Source organism: Oculina patagonica, chromosome 3, assembly GCF_052425735.1.
Source record: "Oculina patagonica isolate OP01 chromosome 3, crgOcupat, whole genome shotgun sequence".
Taxonomy (NCBI): domain Eukaryota; kingdom Metazoa; phylum Cnidaria; class Anthozoa; order Scleractinia; family Oculinidae; genus Oculina; species Oculina patagonica.
The window spans coordinates 9,301,557-9,307,496 of NC_135760.1; the positions used below are offsets into that span (position 1 = coordinate 9,301,557).

The following is a 5,940-nucleotide window of genomic DNA, read 5'->3' on the forward strand; positions in this document are numbered from 1 at the left end:
AATGTTTTATTGCCGTATTTTGAAATCTCGTTTACGATGTAACATTCCGCTAAAAAATGACTACATCGTAAGACCGCCCCAGAAATTATTGCGTGAAATGTTGCAGACGAACATGTTATCACAAGGCCGTACCTAGCGGGGGGGGCGTACCTAGCGGGGTGGGGGGAGGGCAGTTGCCCCCGCCAGGAAAACTAAAAAACTAAGAAAACTAAAGAAAAAACTAAACTAAAAAACCCAGTTGCCCTGCCAGGGAAACCTGCCCCCGCAGACAAAAAATCCTAGGTATGGCCCTGTATCTGCGACATTGAGCGCAGTGTTGCCGCTCGCAGGGTAATCAATCATATGTCTGCGGCTGGGGAATTGCTTTTTGAAAGCACATACTCTGTTTACTTACTAATGGCATTACAGTTTTCTCAGCTTTTCTTCTTGCTGAACAGCAAAACGAACAAAACAGCAACAACAACTGCAGCTTTCGCCTTATTGTCAGCTGTCGCCATTTAGCGTCAGGACGATACCGGGGGAGGCGCTACAAAAAGGTTTATATGGGAGGTTCCTCCCCGACGTCCAAACCCTTACCCGTTTATACTTTGACAGAAAAGCTACCTCTTTCATATACTTTCCGTGGAAAATGGTGTCTCTTTCAAATATCCATAGTAGTAATACCGTGCCTCTTTCCCAAACCTTCCATTTGAGTAATCCCTTATAATACTGAAAACAATCAGCCTTTAGGTGTGTCTGTTTGAGAGGTTTTGTAAGGCCCTTTCAGATACGACGGGGGTGAAAACGGGTTCGCTGATCGATGGATTTGGCCTTAAAACGCGCCGGGGTTGCGGAATTTTTGCGCTACATTGAGCGGATTCGTGGATTTCGAAATTACAGCGGATTGTGGATTAGCTGAGAATTTGGCGCGGATTACGGACTCTTAATTACAGTGTAATATATAAGAGCCAAAAATTAGCACGGATCGTCGGATTGGCGTACCTGGCCACCTCCCTCAAATACCCATAGGACGTTCCCCGCCCACCATTTCTATACTTGACTTGCGAAATCCCCCTTCTCTTCCATTTACCTCCAGCCCGCCGTAACAAAGGGTACCAATCTCGGGCGGAGCCTCCTCTGATCTTACAGCCCATTGTAGTCATTGTAGCAGGGTTCCTGACTTTAGGAAGTACCTCCAGTCCGGGGAAGTGGGGTCGAATTCGTCAGCAGCAAAAACTGCGGCGAGAGGAAGGAACTAGTGGAGGTGTTTTCATTATAAGTGACCAACGTCAGCTTTAGGGTTATTACCGTCAACTCTCTCTAAAACGGACACCGTCGGGACCTGCTCCAACTGTCCGTTTTAGAGAGGTGTCCTTCCTATAGGGAGTATAGTTACGTTAAATGGGGGGGGGGGAGGAAAGAAAAAAAATTTTTTTTTTCTTTTTTTTTTTTTTTTTTTTTTTTTTTTTTTTTAGTTAAATGACTGTAAGCGGTAGAGACGGGACCAACACCAGGTGTCTGTCTTATTGAGATATCAGTTAAGATCAAGAGAGAGAGTTGACTGTACAGTATGTTGCCCTTGGTCCGGACGAAAAAGACGCGAACGTGTATGCCTTAGCTTAGAAGAAGAGCAGTGAGCTGAGACTTGTCCTGTAAGTTACCGAAACACAACAGCTTCTGTGCTTACTCGCCTACCCTGTAATATCAAAAACGGTGGTTCGGTTTGACGGCCCTTGGTCCGGACAGCGGGTCCTTGGTCCGGACAGCACGCAATATTTACGCAACAATTGTTCAAAATCCAATCTAAAGAAGTTTCTTGCACATTTTTTATATGTTTTATACAGTGAATATAAACTACAGCGCTTATTAGCCTCGATAAGGGGTTTGAAGTTTGAATAAAGTAAAACTCATCCTTTTAGTTTTATATTGTTGTAAAATGAAGTTTATTAGTATGCCTTAGAACTCAAAGGTGTAACTCTTGCCAGAAAAGGTGTAACTCTTTCAAAGGTGTAACTCTTTCACGGTATCATTTAGCTTGCCACCTTCAGAAGTTTTTAAGTTATATTTGGTTGCCGTCAGTGTCCGGGCCACGGACCTAGTCAGGAAAATTACTTAGAATTTTTTATTCGTTATTTTGGACGGAAACTTAAGCGGTCAGTCAAATTTTTGGCACTAGTAGAAAGAATATTTCCTATACATCGATTCTATCAAAAAAAATTACCTCCTTTACCGCGCTCAGTTTGGATATACAGGAATGAAAAGAAAACCAGTAAATTTGAGGCGCCACGAACAACTAAACATCGCAAAAACAAACTTCACCTACCTTCAGGTCGCTTTGAAGTTTTCGACCTCACCGCCAGCAGGTAAGCCTTCGAGCGAGGTTAAGACAGCAAACAGATCAAGAAATCTTTGGAAATGTTCGGTTTTATTAAAAATTTGTTTTTTATCCGAAAATTACACGATGAACCGAATGGCGAAAGTGTCCGGACCAAGAGCTGTCCGGATTTAGGGCCACATACTGTACGCCGAAAAAAATAAAATTACTTGTCAAAAAAAAGGAATTCGAAGAAATTTCTATAGCGCTATCAAAAATCGTAGAGTTAAACATACTTTGTATATAAACAAGCTTTTCTACGTGAATATCGATGAATACAAGATTAAGTGCGTCGAAAGAGTTGCCGCTGATATATTTTGTGAAAATTTGAAAATTTCCCTCCGAGTTGTAGCGTTACACGAGCCGGCCAACGGCGAGCCCGAGTCAACCGCGAGTCACGAGTCAACCTCGAGTCAACGCAAAAATGTTTTTTTTTTTTGGTAGGAAAATATATCTATGAATATATATTATAGGGAAAAATATTCTCCACTGCTAAATAAATCCACTGAAGGATAACAAAGGCATGACTTCCCTATACGGAGAATGTTTTTCAGAAGTTCGACTACTCGGCACGATCGATCGGCGGTGAACAAGCAGCTTGTTCGATGCTCAAGTTTTAAAACGAAAATGAACCCTATTTATTTGATGAACTACATCATCAAAAACACGGTTTTTGAATAAAGCAAGAATAGCGGATTTGAATGAAGATGGCCTGTTTGGCAAAATACTGAAATATGTCTTGTTGGTAGCTGATAAGGTCGGTCATAAAATTGTACTTTTTTGTTATCTGTGAAAATTTGGGCTGAATTCCGTGCAAAACCTCGGAAGCAATGGATAAATCTTTGTTAAATAGAAAACTTTTAACAAAGACTTGTCTGCTGCATTCTTCCATTTTAGCGATCTTTCCTTTTTGGGAAGAATATTTTCATTAAACGTTTTCCGATTTCGCGAGGTGAGCGATCGGCGATGCCCGAACGAGCTGCTGCAGATAGGCTCTTACCGATAGTGCTAGCATTTTTTTTTACATTTTATCCCAAAAAGCACTGCTAGCATTATTTTGGATTTTCGACTGATTATTTGTATAATTTTGTGTTAAAAATCACAATCTGACTTTATTTATGGCGTCCAAAGTCTCCCAGATGCATTTTGCCCACATTTTAGTCAAAGGAGCCAAGGAGGCCTGGGGAATAGGTTTAATAGGTCAGCGGTTGCCTTCTAGAAACCCTGTCCATCACAAGTCCATCACACTCGTTCCAAGATGGCGTCATCCACATAATCAGGGTCGAAACCAGGTACCGTATTTATTCGATAAGCACCCTGGGCGCTTATTAAATTTTTGGACCTTGAGGGTGGGCGCTTATTCGAGGTGGGCGCATATTCGAGGTGGGCGCTTATTCGAGGCTGGGCGCTTATTAGATTTTCACCATTTTCAGCAAGTAGTAAGTTTATTTTGTAACGAAACAATAAATAATAACAAAACGTGAAGGTGTACCAAAGCAGAATTTTAACTGTTCATTGAAAGTTTCTGTAAAATACGGGGAAGTTTCTTAGTAGTACTTAGTCAATTTTAACTCCTCTTCTACACTTCACTTTTTTGTGGGGTGGGGGTGGGCGCTTATTCGAGGTTAGGCGCTTAATCGAATAAATACGGTATATGGGATCAGGGATCACAGCCTTGGGATCGGGATCATGGACACATGATCCCAGGTCACAAGTCATGGGATCCGGATCGGCCAATCAAATGGGATCAGAAAGGAATCAGGGATCAAATGTTGCCACATTTTGGGGATCAGGAATCAAAATTTAGAAAAATCTAATATTCTATGTTTAAAAAAATCCGAAAAAAGTGACAAACAACTGCAAGCAAGGCTGATCATATAGACTCTTGGTTTTAGGCCATCGTAACTTGATTAAAAATATAACACAAACAGCGGTGATAAACATTATGAAAAAATCGCATTTTTATAAACTTGACGTTTCGTATGCTAAGCTACATACATTTTCAAAAGTATGACCGTTAAAATTTTTGGCAACTATTTATATATTGTATGAAAGGGGTCTGGAACCGAGACTGTGACAATTGATCTACAGCAGTAACTTAATATTTACATTTTGGTTAATAAAGTAACAACCTCTCACTGCCGACATTGGCATTTAAAGAAGGTTGTAGTTCATTAATGTATAAGGTCAGTAAGGTTGGGAAAACAAAACGACGATTGCATGACAGAAAAACTGAACTCTTTAAGGCTCTCACTAAATGCGACCATCAATCAGCTATTGCTGATCACATAAAAACCACAGGCCATAACATCAAATGGGATCATTTTGAAATCCTCGCGTCAGGCAAAACTGAGCTCCACTGCAAGATTAAAGAGACCATACGAAACGTCAAGTTAATAAAAATGCGATTTTTCATAATGTTTATCACCGCTGTTTGTGTTATATTTTTAATCAAGGCTGATCATACTACGTGAAAATAGGCTTTGCGAGACAACACCACGACTGGAACCGATACAGCAGGATTGCAACCGCGGACAGCTGTTTCGTTCTTATTGGAACTCATCAGCGCGGTGTAGCGAATCTAAATGACGCCAGCCCAAAGGCCAACGCAAATAAATTGCCCACTGTATCAAGTTCCGTACTTTGAACTTACTTGTCCCCCGAATCACGCGCTGCCACATCACGTGTTTCGGGGGACAAGGAATTCAAAGTGTCACGATGGAGTCTCGCAAAGCAAAATAACTTAAATGTGGTAGGCACAGCCATTCCGAACATTTAAGCGCATGGACAAAACCATGCTAAATAAAAGCACAGCATATCGGATCTGAAAAGATCTACGGTCCAAAAATATGTAAAAGTAAGACTAAAACTGCAAGGGACCGCGAACGATAATGCTGCTATTCGTAGGATCTACTGAGAGATCTGATCAGCAATAAAATGAAATAACAAACAACTGCAAGCAAGGCTGATCATACTACGTGAAAATAGGCTTTGCGAGACAACACCACGACTGGAACCGATACAGCATGCAGGATTGCAACCGCGGACAGCTGTTTCGTTCTTATTGGAACTCATCAGCGCGGTGTAGCATGACGCCAGCCCAAAGGCCAACGCAAATAAATTTCCCACTGCAAATAAATTTACACTGTATCAAGTTCCGTACTTTGAACTTACTTGTCCCCCGAATCACGCGCTGCCACATCACGTGTTTCGGGGGACAAGGAATTCAAAGTGACATAACCCGTACACTGTATCAAGTTCCGTACTCAGTTTGAACTTACTTGTCCAATAATAGTTGAAAACTGCGTAGCGTCTTTTATGCTAGAAATAATTGTTAATGTTCCAAAATGACGCTAAATGGTGGTATAAAACTGCTCCGACGTTTGGGCAATACTGCCTTCTTCAGGGTGGCACGAAGAAGGCACCCTGAAGAAGGCAGTACTATGATTGCCGAAACGTCGGAGCAGTTTTATACCGCCATTTAGCGTCATTTTGGAACATTAACGATTATTTCGAACTTACTTGTCCCCCGAATCACGCGCTGCCACATCACGTGTTTCGGGGGACAAGGAATTCAAAGTGTCACG

At 41.6% G+C, this 5,940-nt stretch overlaps 1 protein-coding gene and 1 long non-coding RNA gene across 2 annotated transcripts in view; one reads left to right on the forward strand and one right to left on the reverse strand.

The window, feature by feature from the left end:
* Positions 1-5,312, forward strand: part of LOC144646478 (uncharacterized) — an 81,406-nt gene extending 76,094 nt beyond the window's left edge. The window contains exon 2 of the long non-coding RNA XR_013569425.1: positions 4,810-5,312. This is a non-coding gene — a long non-coding RNA (uncharacterized LOC144646478). The remainder of the gene's footprint in view (positions 1-4,809) is intronic.
* The window catches only part of LOC144646393 (ubiquitin-protein ligase E3B-like), a 195,084-nt gene continuing 191,893 nt past the window's right edge, over positions 2,750-5,940 (reverse strand). Inside the window, exon 33 of the mRNA XM_078505958.1 lies at positions 2,750-2,760. The gene's annotated coding sequence lies outside the window, so the exon portion shown is untranslated. The remainder of the gene's footprint in view (positions 2,761-5,940) is intronic.